Source organism: Acinonyx jubatus, chromosome B2, assembly GCF_027475565.1.
Source record: "Acinonyx jubatus isolate Ajub_Pintada_27869175 chromosome B2, VMU_Ajub_asm_v1.0, whole genome shotgun sequence".
In the NCBI taxonomy this organism is placed as follows: Eukaryota; Metazoa; Chordata; class Mammalia; order Carnivora; family Felidae; genus Acinonyx; species Acinonyx jubatus.
The window spans coordinates 95,931,715-95,955,237 of NC_069385.1; the positions used below are offsets into that span (position 1 = coordinate 95,931,715).

At 39.2% G+C, this 23,523-nt stretch overlaps 1 long non-coding RNA gene across 1 annotated transcript in view; it reads right to left on the minus strand.

The window, feature by feature from the left end:
- Positions 1–16,880: 16,880 nt before the first annotated feature.
- The window catches only part of LOC113598514 (uncharacterized), a 32,650-nt gene continuing 26,007 nt past the window's right edge, over positions 16,881–23,523 (minus strand). Inside the window, exons 2-3 of the long non-coding RNA XR_003419139.2 lie at positions 20,305–20,410; positions 16,881–17,318 (exon numbers count right to left, since the gene is read on the minus strand). This is a non-coding gene — a long non-coding RNA (uncharacterized LOC113598514). The remainder of the gene's footprint in view (positions 17,319–20,304; positions 20,411–23,523) is intronic.

A 23,523-nucleotide genomic window follows, 5' to 3' on the forward strand; every position in this document is an offset into this window, starting at 1 on the left:
ACTTTTTTTTTTTTTTAAGATTTATCTTTAAGTAATCTCTATGCCCAACATGGGGCTCGAACTCAGAACTCTGAGATCAAGACTTGTATGCTTCACCAACTGAGCCAGCCAGGTGCCCCTGCTTTCATAGCTTCAAAAGTTACTTTGGGAGCCCCAACAGGAGATGGGAAGGAGAGAAGAAAGTGAGATCAAAGTATTGATTCTGCTAGCTGCTTCCCTGCAGAGCTGCCTGTGTTCTCAACCTGTCCTTGCTCTTTCAAGGTGACCCTCACCCTGGGTCTGGAACAGCTCCCATCTCTACTTTTCAGGTCCACACACACTAAAACATCAACTTCAATTAAGCCCTACTTGGTTAGACTATCCTTTATGGTTCCCTACTCCCACATCTTTGTAAATAGTCTTTGCAAATTCTGTCTTTCAATTAGGCTATTTTGAGTATGCCATCTGTCTCTTGTTGAATACAATTCAGCCTTTATATAAAAACTAAAAAAAAATGGAATAATATATTGTTCAGGGATACATACTGCAAGTGGGAAATTATCAAGAAAGCAGACAGTGGAGCACCTGGCTGGTTCAGTTGGAAGAGCATGAGACTCTTGATCTCAGGGTCATGAGTCAGAGCCCCACATTAGATGTAAAGATTACTTAAATAAGTTTTTTAAAAACTAAAAAAGAAAAAACCCAAGAGAGTGATTCATACAAAATTCAAGATAGTGGTTAACTAAGTGGGGGAAAGGGGAGGATGCACTGTGTGGGTACATGGACTTTGAAGGTTCTGGTCCTGTTCTAGTGATTATGCTCAATCAGGGGAACATGAATATTCCTTTTATTATTCTTCTTTACTCCTATTTCCTCCCCTCTCCAACCCACATCTCATCCCCACTTCATATCCCTCCAAAACTCTTATGCCTTCTCCTTTCTCTCCCTATTAGACCCAAGACAGAGCTGACATTGTAATAGGGACTGAGAGTTCCAAGCATGGACTCATGGAGACTCAGTGTGAAGTCCCCAGCCACTTCCATCCATTCTCCTGGGACCAGGAGCTCATTCTTAGGATACAGGTCCTCTTCCTTGTTTTCCTCATCTCTGAACCTCTCAGGTGTCAAGATCCATGTCTTTTTTCTTGAGAGTCACCACCTTCCCCTAAATTCTCACCTCCACTTGCCGGTGTCATTCACCTCTTGCTGTAATGACCTGGTAGAGGGAGGGAGTTGCCTGAGCCTCACATGAAGTCTGTCCCACTTGGGGCTTTTCATCAGCCCAGATACCTGGAAGTTGGATGCACTAGGCTGGCCCTCTCACTTGGAGTAACACAGTATGGAGCTCATCTCAGAATCCTGAATCTGTGACTGGGGCTGAAGAAGGAGACATGGGATAGGAACTATGTGGGGTTTAACCCAATACCTCTGCTTTGAGTTTATCCATATGGTGTGTGAGCGTGTGTAGGGGTGAATGAAGGGTGTGAAATGAATTTCATGAAAACATCCAGTGAAATTATCTACTCTTGATGCTGTTTATAAATACAGAAGACTAATAATGAATACAGAAAAAGTCTGACCTTGGTTTAGCCATGGGGAAATAATTTCAGATACTAGCATTTATAAGCACTACTTATCATTTCTGGATAATTATCCTAACAATAACTTGAGGCATTTCATTACTCTGCATCAGATTACATTTGGGGCAGAATTTATTTTATTACAGTATTAATTATTTATGCCAGCTCAGGATATCCAAAGAGTATAAGAAATACCTATTTTAAGTAAGCACACAACCCAGTTTGGTCCCTAACAACTTAGTAGAATGTCCCTTATTGTTCTTTCCCTATTTAAATTTCAGCTGACTGGAATCCACTGAACTAGACCCATCTACTTAGAATCATCTTATTTGTGTTTAAATTAATTTAGAGAAAGGGAACATAAGAATTTAAGTAATCAAAAAACTATCTTCAAGTACAAATTCGCTTTATGCTCTATAATTGATGGCATTTTTCAATAATGTACTGTCCATATAACCTGCTAAAATAAATTAGTGAGTTCACATGAATTTAACTGGATCTTGGCAACATCAGTTTTTCTTTGCAGTGACACCACCCCAAATATTTGGATTTGTAATATGAGACCAGTATGAGCTCCTTTACACCATGAGCTCCTGTAGATCAAGCCAACTATCTCATTCACTCCTGCCTCTGCCACAGTTCCTGGCATAGCTGTCTGCTGAACTGAATTGAACTCTTCTGTATTTATCCTTAATTCCAGATGGGTCCTCTTACGCTTTATGATGTAATCCTTCACAGAAGATGTGTTTTCACTCTAGATTTTGGCTTTCCCACTAAAATTCCTGATGAAAATATTTTCTCTCAGTTGGCTAAGTTTTGGAAACTGAAGTAGGTGTAAATACGATCCCATTATGATGCCAAGATTTCATTCCAACTTGACTAACTGACTGATCATCATATCCAAAAGTTAACATTCTCAGCTAGATAATGATTTTAACATTCTAGAAAATGGAAATAAAAAAGTAAAAAAATAAATCCACTCTGACTAATCTAAACACTCCAGCATCGATGTTCAGGGTTATCCAAAGCATGGAGAGAAAGGACATTCCTACCACATGTGGAATCCCATCATCTGCATTTTCTTCTCTTGGAACAGTAAAACATAATCTGTCAGCCGAGGGCTCATGTGGTTAAAAACTTCATCCGTCTAGAAGGAACATGTTTTTTGACTATGAAGTTAAATATCTTAGGATCAGTGGCCCAGAAGCAATGCAGTATGTACTTGGGACTCCACCCTAGGTGGGCTTCATACCTGCTGCTTTCTGTCCAGACCCCTCTACCCCACGAGACACCAGGCAATGGGCTCCCAACTCAAATGTCCGGTCTCTTTCACAGGGACAGTCTTCTTCCCTTCCAATTCAATACCGCCCCCTCCCCCCAACCCACACAAATACCCCGCCACACAGGCAACTCTTAGAACCAAGGTCAGTCTTCCTCAGAGTATATTTATGAAGGAATGAGGTTGTTTTGTGCTTTTTCCAGTGGAGTGATAGGAACAGCTGTTTTCTTGGAAACTCTGTGTAATGATCTTTATTGTGGGAATTTTCTATGTAGAGTTAATGTGAGCATTTTTAGAGTTTGCTATGTAGAGTTAATCCAAGCATTTTTACATTATAAAAACATAATATTATTAACTCCAGACTTTTCCAATTATATCTGTTTCCTAATAATAATGCTATTGGCATTTGTGGAGCACATTATAGTTTTCCTTTTTTTCTAATTTTTAAAAAATTTTTTTTAAAGTTTATTTATTTTTGAGAGAGACAGAGACAGAATGCGAGTGGGTTAGGGACAGAGAGAGAGGGAGACACAGAAGCAGAAGCAGGCTCCAGGCTCTGAGCTGTCAGTACAGAGCCTGATGCGGGGCTCGAACTCAGGAGCTGTGAGATCGTGACCTGAGCTGAAGTCGGACGCTCAACTGACTGAGCCATGCAGGTGCCCCACACATTATAGTTTTCAAAGCACTTTATTTGTATGATCTAACCCAGGATTTCTCAAACCAGTTGAATCTCTGGGGTTCCTTCATTCAACATAATTTCCATTTTTTCCTTCAATCTTCTATGATAAGCTTGAAAAGTTTAATAAAAAGCATATCCTATGTCATCTGGAAGATGATGTTATTTCCAAATGGTGCTATATGACTTCAGTGCCAGCCACTGCATATGACACCAATCCCACTGGTGTCATACGATCATCTGAAATGACATGGTTTGATTTGCCGTGCGTTGCTAAACATGTCTATCTGCCTTTAGATTAACAAGTTCTAAAGTCAAAATGCCAATCATCATGCTGCATTGCCATTGTTCTTAATTCGGATTTTTTTCAACAGTTATACAGATAGAAGGAGCTTCTATCTTGCAGTCATAATTTGCATAATTTTCAATTGCAAGACATTCTCAAGAGTAAGACTTTGGTTTCTTAAAATATTTAATAGTCAACGTTTGATATGATATTGTGAAAACAAACCAGAGTAGAAAATAAAGTACTATCGAAAACACAATAGAGGTGAACTTAAACATGAAAAGGATTCATTGGAATCAAATAAGGTAAATGATGCTTTTGTTCACTAAACAAAGATTTCACAGCAGTTGGAATAGAATTTGCGGTAGGACAGCTGGATTTTCAGAGGGTTTATAATTCAAAAGATATTTAGAGGTTACAAAGAGCCTGCTCAGCCCATTCAGCCAGTGCTCAGTTGGTATTGCAAGTAAAAATGTTGCTCGATTCTGCCTTTGAATGTACCAACTTGCAACAATGTACAAGCATTATACATAAAAGTTAACATATATTTAAGGGTGTTCAGTCAGTGGCATTTTCAATTTTTTTCTCTTGTGTTTTATAGTGAACAGTTAACTTGATTGTTGCTCCAATCAATTGTAGTGGTTAAAAACAAACTCATTGTTTAAAATAAAATAATAAATAACCAACTATGGTAATGACAGCAATTCAGATGATGAGTCACTATGTTCAAAATAAAAAATATCAAGTAAAACAGTGACTGAATTTTCCATTATTAACTGTCAAATGTGCTTTTTAATTTCAGCAAACATCCAGCGAATTAAATACTGTCAAGTGGAATTGTATTAGCTTGCATGGCTCAGTCAGTTAAGTGTCTGACTTCGGCTCAGGTCATGATCTCATGGTTCACAAGTTTGAGCCCTGCATCAGGCTCTGCTGACAGCTCAGAGCCTGGAGTCTGCTTCAGGTTCTCGATCTCCCTCTCTCTGCTCCTTCCCAACTCACTCTCTCTCTCTCTCTCTCTCTCTCTCTCTCAAGAATAAAATAATAAAATAAAATAAAATAAAATAAAATAAAATAAAATAAAATAAAGGAATTGTATCAGCTTTACAATTCTGAGCTTAATATATAAATGTACTTAGGTTTCATGTGGATTTCTTAGCTACATACACATTAATATTATGACGACAATTACAATGACATCAAAATGATATGTGTCAACTCTAGGAATCCTTGATAATTTTCTTCCTCTTAAAGACTTCTTTACATTACTCAAATTTGAGAAATACTAGTCTAATCATGAAATAGATTAACAGTAAACTTTTTGGTTTATAATGCTACTCGGGATAAATGCTACCCACAGTAACTTAAAACAGTTTTTGACAAATTTAGAAATTTAAAATCAATTTAAATTTAAAAAGTTTTTAATTTAAAAAATCAATTATTACTTTCTGTTTCAATAATTATTTTGTTTGAGTTGAAAATAATGGACTTTTATGATGGAATCAATTCCAGAAGGCACTGGCTTAGGGATAGAAGTACTAGCCCTTTGGAGTATTTATTTTGTGGGAGATAAACAGTGTTGTTATTAAAAAGCACTCTTCCAAATGCCTCATGGTTATTTATAACATCCATTAACCCTAATGGAGTTACAAAATGTTAAGGAAGAAAAATGTGTTTTAGTAGTTGTGTCTTTGAGAGATAAAGATATACTTTCATTGCTAAGATATTTTATATATTTACCTCTTAGTTGTATGTGCATAACCAAGCAACAATTTTCATATCTCTGTTGGACACATAATTTTTAATGAACTATTTAAAATTCAACAGCTTCCTTAAAATCAATGAAACACATGGAAAAGTGCTAGAAAAAAAAATTGAAAGCCAAAAACATTTGCTTACAATTCAATGATGTACTTAATGGAGCACTTAAAGATTCAAGAGTTAAATAACCTGGATTGAAACTAGATGGATAGATAGGTAGATAGATAGATAAGATATAGAAAGAATAATGAAAATTATTTATATAAAATAAAAAAATGTTAAATAAAAACAAATAAATTCTACTTTTACATATATTCAAATGGAATTCTGTTTTAAAAAAAAACTAAATAGCTAAAGTATTTAGCAGATATTCATGTTTAAGTGAGTTTTTTTCCTAAGGAAGTTTGTATTCGCATCATAAAAGGTGCAGGTAAGGCCATGTTTCATATTTGATGTTTCAAATTTGGAAATGAAATCAGTTCAAATTTGGAAGCAAGAACCTTGTGACCCCTAAGGATTGGGACTGAAAGTCCTATCTTAAGTTTTGAACTTCTAGCCATAACTGGGATTATGTTCTGAAGTTTCTGTACTTAGGTGGGTACAATGGAAAAGACAAAGGAAAATAGAACCAGAATTGCATCAGGATTCAGTCTTAACTCATTCCTGACCTCAACACGCATATAATCAACAATCCACAAAATCTTTTTGTGAACTCCTTCTTGGTAGTGCCCATGTGCAGGAAATCAGGTTCTGACTGGCAGGCTTTCTCCACTTTATTCTTAAGATTAATCATTTCATCATCAGGTATGAGGTTTCTAGGGCTACTTCTCCCATTCTTAAGACTACCATGCCTGACAATAATCTGCATTCAGGGCCAACACGAATCTCACTTCAGGCAGCAGCCTTTAATGGAAGAGGAAGGAAGGGTAGTAAAACTTAGAAAAGGGATCTTAGCCACACCAGGAACTGCAGCCACGGCTATCCTGTGCTTAGGGTAGTCAGATATTACTTTTGTTTCCTTGCTACAAAGACCTTTGTGCAAAAAAACACCTAAAATATCAGGTGTTTGAAACTGCCTATTTTTCTGAAATCAGCTTCTCTCACACCAACATTAATAGTAAAATGGCAAAGATAACCAGTAACCCTCCTTCTCACCTTTTGATAAGAAGGACATCCTTTATTTTTTTTTTATTTTTTAAGTTTATTTATTTATTTATTTATTTTGAGAGAGAGAGAGAGAGCAAGCAGGGGAGGGACAGAGAGAAAGGAAGAGAGAGAATCCCAAGCAGGTTCCATGCTGTCAGCATGGAGTCCAACACAGGGCTCAAGCTCATGAATAGCAGGCTCATGACCTGTGTTGAAACCAAGAGTCAGACACTTCACCAACCAAGCCACCCAGGTGCCCCAAGAGGGGCATCCTTTAAATCAAGATACTTTAATAAAGATTACTACCTTGCACAAGTTGAGGCAGAGATCAACCAGTAAAATTTATCTGTGTTGCAGCTGTTTCCCCCAGAGCAAATTTAGAAAGAAACTTTGCATCTCAGCATGATGATAGGACTATTGTGTCTAAAGGCAGAACCAGAACTATGCTAGTAGGGAAAATAGCAATACATGTTTAAATCAAGATTTATCCAGAAAAATTAATGTCTTTGAGGAATGTACTCATTTATTGTCAGCCAATTAAGAAACCAACAACCTCATTATTCTTACCAGAGGGAAGATTGAACTCTTAAGTAGAAGATATACATGAACCCACACTCAAGGGACTACCCAGTCACCAGACCCAACACACACACACACACACACACACACACACACACACACACACGACAGAACAGCAATGTACAGCCAGTTTAAACACACCCACCTCATCCACCTAGATCTGAAGCCCAGAGAGTCATTCTGATCTAAATCTTCTCTTATGCACAGGGACTGAAATTTCCCCAGGGAAGCTGAGGTTACTGCACCAAGATACATGAAGTATACCTGAGGTACATGTGGGAGTAAGGGGAGCACAGGGTGCTGGTGCAAATGTAAGCCACATCCAAAGTGGAGGAAGTATATGCAGGACTTGCCTCCTAATGCAAGTTGGCTAAAACTTTAACACTTGTCCCTCCTCTACTGTAAAGTGCTTTTTCAAAAAATGTATATTTATTTTGAGAGAGAGACATAGAGGTAGAGAGAGAGCATGAGCAGGGAAAATGGAGAGAGAGAGGGACACAGAGAATTCTAAGCAGGTTCTGCACTGTCAGCCCAGAGCCCGTTGCCAGGCTCAATTTCACTTTGTCAGATCATGACCTGAGCTGAAATCAAGAGTCAGACATTTGGGGCGCCTGGGTGGTGCAGTCGGTTAAGCGTCCAACTTCAGCCAGGTCACAATCTCGCGGTCCGTAAGTTCGAGCCCCGCGTCAGGCTCTCCGCTGATGGCTCAGAGCCTGGAGCCTGTTTCCGATTCTGTGTCTCCCTCTCTCTCTGCCCCTCCTCCGTTCATGCTCTGTCTCTCTCTGTCCCAAAAATAAATAAACGTTCAAAAAAAAGAAAATTAAAAAAAAAAAGTCGGACATTTAACTAACTGAGCCACCCAGGTGCCCCTCTACAGTCCTTTTGAAATCACCCTAACCCTTCACTAAAGGATTTCATATATAGATTTCACATATAGAAGACATGAATAGACACTTCTCTAAAGAAGACATCCAGATGGCCAACAGACACATGAAGAGATGCTCAACATCACTCATCATCAGGGAAGTACAAACCAAAACTTCAATGAGGTATCACCTCATTCAGTCAGAATAGCTAAAATTAACAACACAAGAAACAATGAGTGTCAGCGAGGATACAGAGAAAGGGGAACCCTCTTACACTGTTGATGGGAATGCAAACTGATGCAGCAACTGTAGAAAACAGTATGGAGGTTCCTCAAAAAGTTAAAAATAGAACTACCCTACAATCCAGCAATTGCACTACTAGGTATTTACCCAAAGGACACAAAAATACTAATTCATAGGGATACATGAACCCCGATGTTTATACTGGCATTATCAAATAGCCAAATTATGGAAAGAGCCCAAATGTCCATCGACTGATTAATAGATAAAGAAGATGTGGTAAATATATACAATGGAATATTACTTAGTCATCAAAAAGAATGAAATCTTGTCAATTGCAATGACATGGATGGAGCTTAGAGTATAATGCTAAGCGAAGTAAGTCAGAGAAAGACAAATACCATATGATTTTACTCATTTATGGAAATTAAGAAACAAAACAAATGAATAAAGAGGGGAAAAACAGAGGCAAACCAAGAAACAGTCTTAACTACAGAGAACTGATGGTTCCCAGAGGGGAGGTAGGTGACAGGATAGGTTAAATAGGTGATGGGGATTAAGGAATGCATTTGTTGTGATAAGCACTGGGTGTTGAGAATGTTGAATCACTAAATTCTACACCTGAAACTAATACTACACTGTATGTTAACTAACTGGAATTTAAATAAACACTTAAAAAAAGAAAGAGAATTGGCAAGTGACAAATGGGGCATGGGAGAATAGGAGAGAGGAGGCAGGGGGGAGAATGTAGAATCAAAATGATTCAGATTTTGGTGTTGTTTTTTTTTTTTTTTACTACACATATGTTTTATTCCAAAATGCATTTTCTGTACATGATGTTAGGCTTGACTGTCATCTTACACAACTGAAAATAACAATAGCATTCACAATTTTTGTTGTTTAAAAAAATCAAATGCCTCTCAGAATCTGGAGGGAGAGAATGAAGGGGAATCCACTCCTTTACACAAAAGCCCAATCTTCTAGCTGTTAAAATTTTGCTCTCCAGGGTGACATTTAACCCCTCTCACATCTGACTCTAGCCCCACTTTCCAGGGTCAACTCCCCATGTGCCCTGCATGAACCAGCATTCCTAAACCAGGTGTACATGTCCATTCCTCGTTTCTTCAGTATTGTCATTCTGTTAGCATGGGGTACCATTCTGCAAATTGGTATTTTTTTTAATGATGTTTAAATTTTTAAAATTTTCACTTTGAAATAACTGGCTTACAAAACAGTATAAAATAGCACCAAAAATTACCTATTGACCTTCCCTTCATCAGCTGACCCCAAAGACATTGTCCCACTGATGTCTTTCTGTGTCATCCAGGATTCCACAGTACATTTAGCTGCCATGTTTCCTTAGTCTCCTTTATATGGGACAGTTCCTGAGCCTTCCTTTGTCCTTCACGTCCTTGATACTGTTGAAGAATGCTAGCCAGTTATTCTGTCGACTGCCCATGTTTCCTCATGATGAAATTCAAATTATGGAATTTTGGCAGGAGTGTGTCTTTCCAGGGGAAGATGTTGTGCCCATTCCTCCATTCTTCCCACCCAGACTTAGAGATTATTTTAATCTTGGTCTTGGGGAGGAAGGTTTTACTCTCATGTCGGGGAACCAACGAATGGAGGACAGATGTGTAGGGAGAAGATGATGCACTCAGTTTTGCAAATGAGGACTTAAGGTGCCTGTGCACCTGTTCACATGGAGCTAAACATCAGGACTTGGGCAATTAGGATTTGCCACTCAGAAGCTATTTTAAGCAGTTCTACTGTCAGTGCCTGGAAATGTTGTATTTTCTTCTAGCCCCTCCCTGCACTTTCTTTTTCTTTCTCTAAAATCAGTCAGTTTGTTAAGAACAAAGCTAAAGACTATAATTCTAACTCATTAAATCACAATATGCTATCAATCAAGTATAAAACTGGCCTTTTCTCATGCCAAATATTTCCTTTGGCAGAAGAGACATTTAGGATTCTTTTTTTTTTAATAAAATTAGTGCAGACTAATTCACTCCAAAATAAAATAGTGGTCTGGTGCTGGTTAAACCTCTAGGCATCGGATCAGATATTCCCTATCTGAATTGTAATTGTTATAAAATCTAATTCTTGCTTATAAAAGATTATCTTGCTTCAGAATATAGATGTATTTGATATGTAGAAGTAATTATTGGCACCAAAAATGTTGGCAGCATTTCCTCTCACCAGCTGGCGGAGAAAAAAAACAACAACTCTTAAATAGACGACTTACGGGTAAAGTAAAACTGGAATTCTGCTAATTTTTTAAAACAAAAAATGAAGATATCTTTTTTTCTGATTATGAAATATATCTTTATTGTGGAGATCAGTATAAAATGTGACAAATAAAGTAAAAAAAATTCTAACACTCTACCACTTAGAAATAATTACTGTTAATTTTTTTGTATTTCCCTCCATGTATTTTTTTTTAAGTTTACTTATTTATTTTGAGGGCAGGGAGGGGCAGAGAGAGAGGTAGAGAGAGAATCCCAAGTAGGCTCTGTGCCAACAGCACAGAGCCCAACATGGGGCTCAATCTCACAAACCATGAGATCATGACCTGAGTTGAGATCAAGAGTCAGATAACCAAACTGAGCCACCCAGGCACCCTTCCCTCTATGTATTTTTAACTGTCTTTTTTTTTTTTTTCAAGTAATCTCTACACCCAGCATGGGATTCAAATTTACAACCCTGAGACCAAAAGTTCCATGCTCTACCAACTGAATAAGCCAGGCACCCCCCTCCATGTGTTTTTAATGGATATACATAAATAATTAAAGTTTATTTTATGTGTATGCATGTTTATATACATTTATATATGCTTATATATAAATATATATATATATATATGTGATCAATCTCTATAAACTTTTTGAGTTTGCAATTTTTTTTAACTTTTTTTTTAATGCTTATTTTTGAGAGAGAGAGGGAGATGGAGACAGAGCCTCAACAGTGGAGGGGCAGACAGAGAGGGAGACACAGAATCTGAAGCAGGCTCCAGGTTCTGAGCTATCCAGCACAGAGAATGATGTGAGGCTCGAACTCACGAACCGTGAGATCATGACCTGAGCCGAAGTGATATGCTTAACCGACTAAACCTCTCAGGTACCCCTAGTTTGCAATTTTTTTAAATTTTCTTTTGGAGAGAGACAGAGAAAACGTGCGAGCAAAGGAGAAGGGCAGAGGGAGAAAGAGACAGAATCCCAAGCAGGCTCCACATTCAGTGCAGACCCTGACGTGGGGCTCGACTCCACAACACTGGGATCATAACCTGAGCCAAAATCAAGAGTCTGAACACCCAACCAAATGAGCCACCCAAGTACCCCAAGTCTGCAATGTTTTAATAATGATAACTTGGGGCGCCTGGGTGGCGCAGTCGGTTAAGCGTCCGACTTCAGCCAGGTCACGATCTCGCGGTCCGTGAGTTCGAGCCCCGCGGCAGGCTCTGGGCTGATGGCTCAGAGCCTGGAGCCTGCTTCTGATTCTGTGTCTCCCCCTCTCTCTGCCCCTCCCCCGTTCATGCTCTGTCTCTCTCTGTCCCAAAAAAAAATAAATAAACGTTGAAAAAAAATAATGATAACTTATTTGTACTCAATCTTTGTTTTGTGCTGTTTACTTATGGAAGATGGAGATTGAGTGGATGAGTGGTGATGGACAGAGGGACTTATTTTTACTCTCTATATGTGGTACCATTTCAGCTAGGCACACCAAAACTGTGTGCATATATTACATGGGCAATGAAAAACAGACAAAAACTATTTAAAATCAGAATATAGACTCATCTTTGACTTTTAACAACACACACTTAAACCATCTGATTAGTAGCTTTTCGAGCTGTACAGCGTCCAAACATATCTGCCAAAAGTTAAAGTCGAAGACTAAACTTGGCAATATTGCTTGCAGTGAAGTGCAGCTGGTTTATCTTATCTGACCTCTGAACATTTAAGGAAAATAAATTTACCCACAGGCTTCTCAATGGCCATTAGCTGAAATATTCTCCTAAATAGAACTTTTTACTTTTGGATTCAACTCTCTTCATCTTCAGACATCTTCCTTCAGAGAAAGTTTGCCCCTTGCCCCTCTTATCTTCATGAAACAAATTCCATGGTTCTTCTTAAGCAGGGCCATTCATAGGGAAGGCAACCCCATGATTTGTTGTCTGGGGATGCCTGGATGGCTCAGTCAGTAGAGCGTGTGACTCTTGATCTCAGGGTTGTGAGTTCAAGCCCCATGTTCGGTGTAGAGATTACTAGAAAAAATAAATAAACTTTAAAATAAAAAAAGAAAAGAAGGCATATAGTTTTATGTCTAGATCCACAAATTGCTAGGCCTTGGAGAAGAGAAGGGGCATTTCCAACAGAGGTAACAATAAAAAGTCATGGTCAAATTGTCAATCATTCGGTATGAGTGGTACTCAGAGTACATATAGGACCATATCATAAAAGAAAAATCTGATACTGAAATCTGTATATAAAGAAAAATGTGCTGAGACTATTCAATAAGAATCACCTTTGGGGCCCCTGGCTGGCCCACTCAGAAAAGCATGCAACTCTTAATCACAGAGTCATGAGTTCAAGCCCCACATTGGGCATAAAGCCTACTTAAAAACAAAATAGAACAAAACAAAAAGAATCAACAATGAGTGGACTAGAATAACAGCACTGCCAGTAAAGGGAAAGAAAGAAAGCAAAACAAATATTTAGTGATGATAAAATGGGTTGAGAGTATTAGAAAAGAGACTTCCAAATACATATGCCTGAGAGAATTCTGGTAAGTGCAGAAATATGGAGGAACATTGGGAAAGCCAGTTTATACTTCAGATAAAGAAAATGTATTAGTAAAAAAAAAAAAAAAAAAAAAAGTCCATTAGGTTACTTGGGATGCCATAACATAGTACCACAGACTCAGGCTGGGGGCATAAACAACAGAAATCTATATCCTCACAGTTCTGCAGGCAAATAGTCCAAAATCAAGGTGTTGCCTGCGTTGGTTTCTTCTGAGGCCTCTCCTTGGCTTGTGGATGACCACCTTCTCCCTATGTCTTCATACAGTCTTCCCTCTGTCCCTGTCCATGTCCCAATCTTCTCTTCTTATAAGGACAACGAGCAAAGGAGATTATGGCCCACCCATTGGACCTCATTTTACCTTAATCACTTCTTTAAAGACCGTATTTCCAAATACAGTCTCATTCTGAGTCACTGGGAGTTAGGACTTCAATATTTGAATTTTGGAGGGACACATTTCAGCTCATCACAGGAAGAGACTGGCTGGGTGCGGAGGGGAGTGGGCATTTTATTTTAGCCTTTTGTAATTTGCAATGAAATTAGATTATTGGAGTAGAACTATGTAGGAAACAGTTGGAGATAAGCACCAAAATGTGCATACTAAAAGCAGACAAAACTGAAAGACTCTGTGAGTTCTCTGAGGGAAAGAGTATAGAAATAATGTTTAAATGAAAAAAATGTATTTACCATGTAATAGCAAGATAGCATGGTGAGCACTGTGCAGTCTGCAAAAGTGAAGAAGATACTGTCTTACTCTCAAAAATGTGCAGAAAACGAGAAACACACAGATCACATGCACACACACACACACGCACACACACATGAATGGCATAACCTGAAGATGGTCCTAAGATAGGACAAATAAGTATCAAGTGTGATTTTTTTAATGTTTATTTTTGAGGAGGAAGGGGGAGAGAGAGAGGGAGACAGAGGATCCAAACAAGGCTCTGCGCTGATAGCAGAGAGCCCAACACGGGGCTCAAACTCAACCCACCACGAGATTATAACCTTAGCTGAAGTCTGACGCATAACTGACTGAGCCACCCAGGCACCCCTCAAGAGTGCTTTTTAAAGGAAGAAAGCACTTCCGATAATGAAAAGGAACAAGCACAGGGTCTAGGAATGAGGCTTGGGGTAGTTTCTCCTATCATTAGTGGTGGCTTTTGCCAGTACTTGATGTTTCCCTCAGATGATCTATGAGGACCATGGGACTTAACTGAGTACTTTAGAACCGAGCACAAATCATTCAGTATTGACTTTGAGCAATGCCAGTAAATGTTGGATCAGACTCGGGGTTAAACTGGTCTAGATCACGCAGAAACTCAGCTTTAATACTCTTTTAGAACATAAGGAGAAGCACCTGCCAACCACTTGTAACTATCTTAGGGAGTGAGGACTCCTCTGGAAGTAGTGCCCAAAGCTGCTGCCATAGGTAAGTTAAGCCATAAGGTCCTGAGAGTCCCATCTGCCCAGGAGCACATCCTGACTCAAGATTCTCTGCTTTCTTTGACCCAGAATTCCCACTTCTCCAGGTCAATGCACTGTAACTCAGTAGCCCCCTGCTTCAGGCTGGGAATGTCCACTGACTCAGAACACTACAGGTCAGTTTTCCAGGTTAGTTAGTGGAAATAGGATAGAAGTAAGTATATTCTGACAGAGATGAGACAGAGAAAGTAAATTGTTAACATGAGGGAAAGCTAGGTCGCAGACACCCAGGAACTATTTCTTGCACTGTCTTTGGAACTCTTCTGTAAATCTAAAATAATTGCAAATTTTAATATTTGTTAACAAAAAGAATATAGAGTAGGGAAATGTCTAGGAGGTGATGTTAATGGAAAAAAGCAAAATATAGTCTTATACATAAAATGGTCACAAACATGTAAAAAGTTATATACCAGATATACCAATATATTGGCCAGGGTTATCTGTGTGGTGGAGTTAAAGGTTGATTTTACGTTTTCACTTTATGCCCTTCTATAACCTCCAAATTTTCTTCAGTGAGAATTTTTCTTTTTTTTTTTTATTTTTTTAACGTTTATTCATTTTTGAGACAGAGAGAGACAGAGCATGAATGGGGGAAGGTCAGAGAGAGAGAGGGAGACACAGAATCTGAAACAGGCTCCAGGCTCTGAGCTGTCAGCACAGAGCCCGACGCGGGGCTCGAACTCAGGGACCGCGAGATCATGACCTGAGCTGAAGTCGGACGCCCGACCGACTGAGCCACCCAGGCGCCCCAGAGAATTTTTCAATTTCATAAGAAAAAATACAAAGATTAAAGAAACAATATAAAGAAATGTTTATATCTTTTTGAGAGAGAGAGAAAAACACAAGTGGGGGAGGGGCAGAAAGAGAGGTGGAGAGAGGATCTGAAGTGGGCTCCACGCCAACAGCAGAGAGCCCAATGTGGGGCTTGAACTCACAAACTGTGAGATCATGATCTGAGCCAAAATGGAACGCTTAACCGACTGAGCTGCCCATGTGCCCCCCAACCCCCTTTCAAATACTCACCGTCTTACTTAAGATTCCTCAATGTCTCTGTGGAGTGTTGAGGGGGCTGTCTAGACTTCTCAGCATGGTAGGCGAGGGGCATGATATCTGGGCTCTGCCCTTCTCTGCAGCCTCACCTCTTGCCCTCCTCCCTTCTAATCATTCTGAACCACTTACAGGCCTCCAGCCTACCTGGTCCATGTAGGCTGTTCTCAATGTGGATGGCCCTTTCCCCAAATCTTCCCCTGTTTAAGGGCTACTCTCTCAGAATTCAGCTCAGGACATGCTTGCCTCCACTCAATCCATACTGCCATAGTATCATATTTTGCCTACTTTTAGCGTGTACCATACATTAATCGCTCTCAGTCACTTGTCTGTGAGAACTCTCTTATTTTCCACTTCGGAGCCTAGCACAGTGCTGGCACAGAGTAGGGCCTCAAACATGTTTTGAATGACACTAATCCCATTCACTACTTTATGTTCCCTCTAGCCCACCCCAACCTACCTTCCCCTAAACCTCTATATGCAAAGAGGAACTTGTCTCAATCTAGTCATACAGCTCTCCACAAAGAGAGTGGCTGTACCAGCCTGGCATGGACTGATCCAGCAGCCCTGAATTCCTGAATTCTCCCCAGGGCACTGCAGTTACTGACCCAAAAGAGTTCAAAATGCTGACAGCAACTTCTTAAGCTCTTTCCCTACAGTTTAAAAGCAATCTACCCCATGCGGGAATTGAAAAGGGGTGAACCAGGGATTTCCTTCTCCTCCCAGACCTAGGGGATGCAGTTTCCAGAAATTTAAAAAGAGAGAGAGACCAGTAAAGTAAGCAGTAAAATTTTCCAGCTTTAATGTGTGGCTTCCCCCATCTAAAATCTTTACAAGCTCAAGTGCCTCTTAAGACAGGACTTGGAAACATGATTTTAAATCATCTTGGAAGCCAAACCTCTAGTAACATGCCCTCAATGAGTTGGGCTTAGGTTTCACAAACCATCATTTCACCCCTCTGGGTAGAACAAACACTCTAAGCAGTCACAACCTACTGTCTTTAATGGATGCTTCAGGCCATGCTCCTGGTGCCCAGCACAGTGCCTGGCAAGTAGTAAGCACAAAACACCATTACTGAGTGAATACAGAGTCTTTGGTTTTTTGTTTTTTGTTTCTTATTTGCTTCATTGTGTCAATATGTTGAATAAATGAATTAATGGATCTGCTTCATTGGAAAGGGTGCCTTTCTGTCCTTTCTATATCATCTGATTTTCCTAGCAGTCACACACACTGACCTCAGATTCATCCTCTCAGTGTTCCCTCTTTTTGCACTAAGTCTCTGTGGTGGTGACCTCTTTTTTCTTTTTTAAGTTTTACTTAAAACTTAAGTTTTAAGTTTTTTTAAGTTCTACACCCAACATAGGGCTCGAACTCACAACCTAGAGCTCAAGAGTCACATGCTCTTCTGACTGAGCCAGCCAGGTGTCCCTGTGGTGATAACCTCTTGACTAAAATCACATACCTCCTGGAACTCACTGGCCTGCAAGTTCCCATTCCTGATCCCTTGAGTTGTCTTCTCCTTCTTCCTCTTCCTCTCCTGTCTCCTTTCTTTTGGTTCCCCTCTTCCTCCTCATCCTCCTCTTCACCTCCCGTTCTTCTCTTAATTATTTGAGACAAGCAAAAAAGTATAATGTCATCATGATTGTGCCTCTACCGCCATTCAGCTCACAAAAAGATATTACAGTTAAAATTGAAGTCCCTATATATGTGTCCCCACCCATGCTCTTCCCTTCTTAAAAGTAACTACTATGCTTTGCTTTACTACATATGTCTATATATATGTATATATACAGTGTGGTTTGACAGTTTTTAACTTTTTATTCATTATACCATATTCAGGTACACCACTGCTACTTGCTTGTTTTCACTTGGAAACATGGAGCCCTAGTTCCTTTTTTATCACTGCTATGTTATATAGTATTCCATGGTATAAATATATCACCGTTGGTTAATGCATTTTATGACTAATGTGAGGTTTTAAATTTTTGCTATTATGACAACTGTTGCTTTGGACATTTTTGTTACCTTTTAGGCAAGAGTGAAGGGGGGGGGGTTCATTTGGCCTTTGGAGATAAAGTCCAATTTGCTTTTTCATGAGGACTCCAGCAGAGGTAGCCACCTCAGACCCAGGAACTGAGTAGCTCAGGAGTAGGAGCTGTGTTGGGTTGGCAGTGAATTAAAATTACCATCTGTCCAAAATCTGACTTTGTAATAGCACCAAGATGTCCTCTTATAAGATATTCCTCTAGCTATCAGCAGCCCAAGAGTAGACTGTAGAAAACAATATCTGGATTTATCCAGAACAAGGTATGGCGGTGGGGGTGGGGGTGGGGGGACTATTTTTTTTTTAAGTAGGCTTCACACCCAGCATAGAGCCCAATGCAGGACTTGAACTCATGACCCTGAGACCAAGACCTGAGTTGAGATCAAGAGTTGGACACCTAACTGACTGAGCCACCCAGGTGGCCTGGGTGGGGCACCTGGGTGGCTCCATTGGCAGAGCATGGGACTCCTGATCTCAGGGTCATGAGTTCCAGTCCCACATTAGGGGTAGAGATGAAAGAAAAAGAAAGAAAGAAAGAAAGAAAGAAAGAAAGAAAGAAAGAAAGAAAGAAAGAAAGAAAGAAAGAAAGAAAGAAAGAAAGAAAGAAAGAAAGAAAGAGGGAGGGAGGAAGGGAGGAAGGAAGGAAGGAAGAGAGAGAGAGAAAGAGAGAAAGAATTGTGCCTTAGGTAGTCTGAAACCATCCAATTGTAACAGCATCTACTTTTAACTCTAGCCTTGCTTCCAGGCACCTGAGTGGCTCAACTGGCTCAGGTCATGATCTCTCACAGTTTGTGAGTTTGAACTCCACATAGTGCTCTGGGCTGACAGCTCAGAGCCTGGAGCCCTCTCTCTCTGCCCCTCTCCTGACATTAAAAAAATTAACTCTAGCCTTGCTTCCTTACCTCAGCAATTGGCATTTCATTCTGCTTGCCTTCCCCTCCACACCCTCCCCCCCCGCCTTCCCCCCAAATCATTGCTTTTCAGAGTTATCAATCCACATCTTTCCATTTTGGAGATGACATTGAAAAACTGTATAAATGTGGAAAAACAGGTTCTTAACAGTGTTGGTAGGCAAAATACATGGTAACATAAATTGAAATCTTCATAAATTCCCAGAACCTACTGTATTACAATCATTCTCAGCTCAATAGAAAAAAAATACTGAATAAAATCCACTTTCCTACCAACAGTGTTAACCTTGACTATGAGGTAGCATTTTTTTCACCTTTTGTGCATAGATGTTTTGATATCCCATTATATATATATTTTAAAGCCATGATCTCTCAATATGTGAAAACCTCATGTCCTGAGGCTCAAAGCATAGAATATGTTCTGCTCTTTGGTTCTAACATTTAATGTCCTTATAGCCCACTAGAGGTCACGTAATTCCATACAGTAATTTGAGCACCACCTAGTGGGCATTCTGGCTACATTCCTAATATGAAAGAAACCAATAGTTCTTTGAGACCAAGGAGTTAATGTGAGCCAACAGGGGCCTCTCGACTGAAGTGACAATTTACATAATTCATAGAATCTTTCTCTGCCCCCAACACGTTAACAGTGTTCATAGGCTTATTCTAAATCTCACTGAAATTGCAAAACCAGAAACAAGTGCTGTTATTCTCTTAAAGCCCAGACAACACTGCATAGACAAAGCTGATTTTGCTCCTGCTTCCATATGCTCCTCATATAGCTCAACAGCCCCTTCATTTTGCATGAAGTCTTAGATCGTTCCTGTGATACAGTTCAATATAATCTGCCCTTCTGCATTTTCAATATCTGGGCTTCATTTTCGTTTCCATTTCTAGCCTTTAATTTACAACCTTCTCACGCTTGATCATTTTAATCGCCTCTGGTTGCCTAAGCTATTCTTGATTCAAACAGCACATTCCAGTCTAATTAAAGAGAATAGCTAATAATCAGTGCTTTAAACAATTAACAAGCCATTTTTATTAGTATCAAGTCAGAGGTAATTCAAAAACAGTTAATGTCCATTAAGATAAGCAAGAACTTAAATTCTGAATTTAAGAAATAAACAATTCTTAAATTATAGGAAGAATTGATGGCTTAGCATGTGTTAAAAGTTCAGAAATAACAGAAGTAAAAGCAGTGAATCGCCAAAGTAGTAATTAGTAAAAATTTATAGTGCGTGCACCAAAAAGGCAGCTGGCAAATCAGGAGCACTCAAACCAAACACGGAATGAGGCTCAGGGGTATTGTTATAAAGCGGCTTATACAGTGAGAAAGCAGGGACTTTATATTTTACAGTGATTGGTGATAATATGAGAATTTTCTTAAATGACAGGGAATTGGTCACTGAATACCTCATATCAACTTGGGGAAACAGTTTAAGTTTTGCTTGTGATTTCCAGAGGTGTAAGCGAGAAATGACTCAGGTCAAGTTAGTCTTTCAAAATAAGCTAAATTAAGCTTTGTCTACAGGACTACACTGGTTTTGTCTCCTCAGAGAATTTTCAAAACTGGTCTCCACTTGTTTTTTATTGTAACACTATAACTGTTACTAACATTATGACCACTTACGGATTCATGAATGGCAGAAACCTTGAAAGTCATCTGGTTTTATACCATGGTATAGGAATTCCTCCCACAGTTTGCAAGTAGTCAACCAGTCTCTGCTTGAACACTTCTGGGGAGAGAGAACAAGTTCAGTGTGAAGTGGAGAAAAGGGAATGGGATCCAACACCAAACGCATCAAAGTCCTAATCTTTGCACTTGCAGTTACTTTGTGGTGAATAACAAAACCTCTGAAACTTCCCTTTTCCCATCAGTAAAATAGTTTGGTTGGTGCTGTGGGAAAAACTAAAGATCCCAATACACATGATTCTTACAAGGATCAAATGAGATAACCTCCCTTTCAGTTTTCAGGTACGCAAAGACCATAAGCCTCCAACTTCTGACCTCACATCTTCTAACCCCACTACTTAACTAAATTTTCCTTTCTCCAGTCTTGGTCTCTGTATATCTACCAACCAAGCTTTGTAGCAATGCTTCCCAAACTTCCATGTGGTAATACTCATAGAAACTGACAAGATATGTACAGTGTTGAGCTAAATGGCTGAGGTTGGTTAAAGCCAACAGGTTTTGAGGTCTCTTAGAGGGACCAGTGGGATTGAGCCCCCCTTGACCACTACAGCAACCTGCTTATCAAGTTTCCCATAATAACATTCCTTTCTTGTCAATATTACTTTCCCACTCCCTAATCATGCTTGCTAGGGTCACATCCCAAATAAACTACTTGCACCCAAACTCTTAGCACATTGTAGTAGATAATGAACACCAAAAAAACCCTGGTAAAATGGTAATAACCATAATATCCAGGCAAAGTAAAGCTTTGTGTATCAAGTTCTCCTTCAAAGCATACATCAACCAATAAGGTAAAACCATGTCTTAATTAATAAAGGTAGTTGCTTAAATTCTTTTTCTTTTCTTTTTAAGTAGGCTCCACACCCAACGTGGGGCTTGAACTCATGACCCTGAGATCAAGAGTTGCGCACTCTACTGACTGAGACAGCCAGGCATCCCGGTTACTTGAATTCTATATTCACTTTGTGTGTGAAAGCACCGTATTCATTCTAACAGCATTTTCAGATTTATATCAAGACACCCTCTTGCACAGCTAAGAAACCAGACCGCAAAAAGTTTAATGACTTCCAAGATCATATCTTTATCAGTAAAAGTAAAAAATAGTTTAGATTTTTTGAGCTTTGACTATATATGAGGCCCTGTGTTAAATACTTTGCCCCATTTCACTAATCACTGCAACAGCTTTATATTATTTTAGAGGTTTTAATTATATCTACTCCACAAATGCAGAAATTGAGGCTTAAAGAGATGGGTTCCAAGGGGTGCCTGGATGGCTCAGTCAGTTGAGAGTCTGACTTCGACTCAGGTCATGATCTTATGGCTCATGAGTTCAAGCCCCACATGGGGGCCTATGCTGACAGTTCAGAGCCTACAGCCTGCTTTGGATTCTGTGTTTCCATCTCTCTCCACCCCTATGCTGCTCACTCTCTGTCTCTGTCTCTGTCTCTCTCTCAAAAATAAAAATAAACATTAAAAAAAATTAAAGAGATTGGCTCCAAACTGGCACCAATCAAAAATTAAAGAGAAGTGGGGCACCTGGGTGGCTCAGTCAGTTAAGTGTTGGACTCTTGGTTTTGGCTCAGGTCATGACCTCATAGTTCATAGGTTCGAGCCCCACATCAGGGAAATTCTCTCTCTCTGCCTCTCCCCCATGCACATGCACATGCATTCTCTCTTTCTCTCCCTTTCTCTCAAAATAAATACATAAAATTTTGAAAAGAAAAAACTAAAGACAAAGTTTTGAACTAGCAATGAAGAGGAGCTGTGGCAGAATAAACTGTTTTTATCCTACAAAATATTATTTTAGTAAAGGCTACATATACACCCAAACTGAAATGGAAGATCAGGGCAAATAACCAAATAACTCAACAGCAACAAATCATCCCTTTCCTTGGCAATTCATGAGGAATTTTTTTTAAGATTTTATTTTTAAGTAATCTCTACACCCAATGTGGGGCTCAAAATTACAACCCCGAGATCCAGAGTTGCACGCTCCACCGACTGAGGCAGCCAGGTGCCCCATGAGGAACATTTTTTGGGTGAACTATCCATAAAGTTGAATCAAATCTCTGCTATTTATTGTATGCTTAAATAACTCTGGACTTCATCTTAAACAAATGGTCACTTTGCTCAGTCCCATCAGAAACTATGACTGCAAAAATTGTCAAGGTGATTATTAGATTAGGTAGAACTAAAAATTCTGATATTTTTAGGGTCAACGTTATTGGCGTTTTACTGAAATGAGTCCCTCATTATTGACTCTGTAGGCCTTCTGGGTTTGTTTTCTAGAGACAAAGATGGTATTTGCACCAAAAATCTAAATACGTAGGAATAGTCCTGAGCATATGGCCAAGTTTTTGTGTTGAGATGCTTGTCTGCCCACATGAAATTGCTACTGTCTTCCATGAAAACTTTGGTTCCTTGGTTTATTTATGTTGAATCATATTACAGCTATTTGATATTTAAAGCAAAATGGAAATTTTGATGCATTCCACTCAAAACCATGCAAACTGCAGATTTTGTTTTTGGGTGTCTCATCTGGTTAAGCTCTTTATAAGAGTCCTAAGCCTGAAAATTAGTTAGGTTTCTGACTGTTCCTTTTTTTATTCTCCTTTTATTATCATTTAAAAATCAAAATACGTGACTTCATTCTACTTTTGTAAGAGTGGGCAAGAAGCCCTTTCCTGTTCATGATGAGCTGACCATATTCTGACAGGACATTAAGGAAGAGTTGGACGACATCCTGGCAGGAGAAAATCAATTGGAAAAAAAAAAAAGTGTACTTGTATTCGGAAAATGAGTCAGTGTCTAGGAACCAATTACATTCAACACACAAAATTTGCTCCAAATGAGCAAATTGAAAATGCTTCAAGAGAAGCTGCATAATGAATATGTATCTGAAGTGGTCAGGCACAAAATGCTTCATAAAGAATCCTGTTTAATTACAATGGTATCAATTTCTGGAGCATCTCCAGAATAAATTAATAGATTTTCAAAAACTGAAATACATAAATCACTAAATGTATTCAAAACGTTCTCTGGAATTGTCGAAGTCTGCGTGCCTAAATGTGTTCTAGTAAGTGTCTGAGTGTCTACCCTAAACTAAAGTCCTACAAAAAATTTTTCTGGAGAAGCAAAATTATAATGGCACAGGCC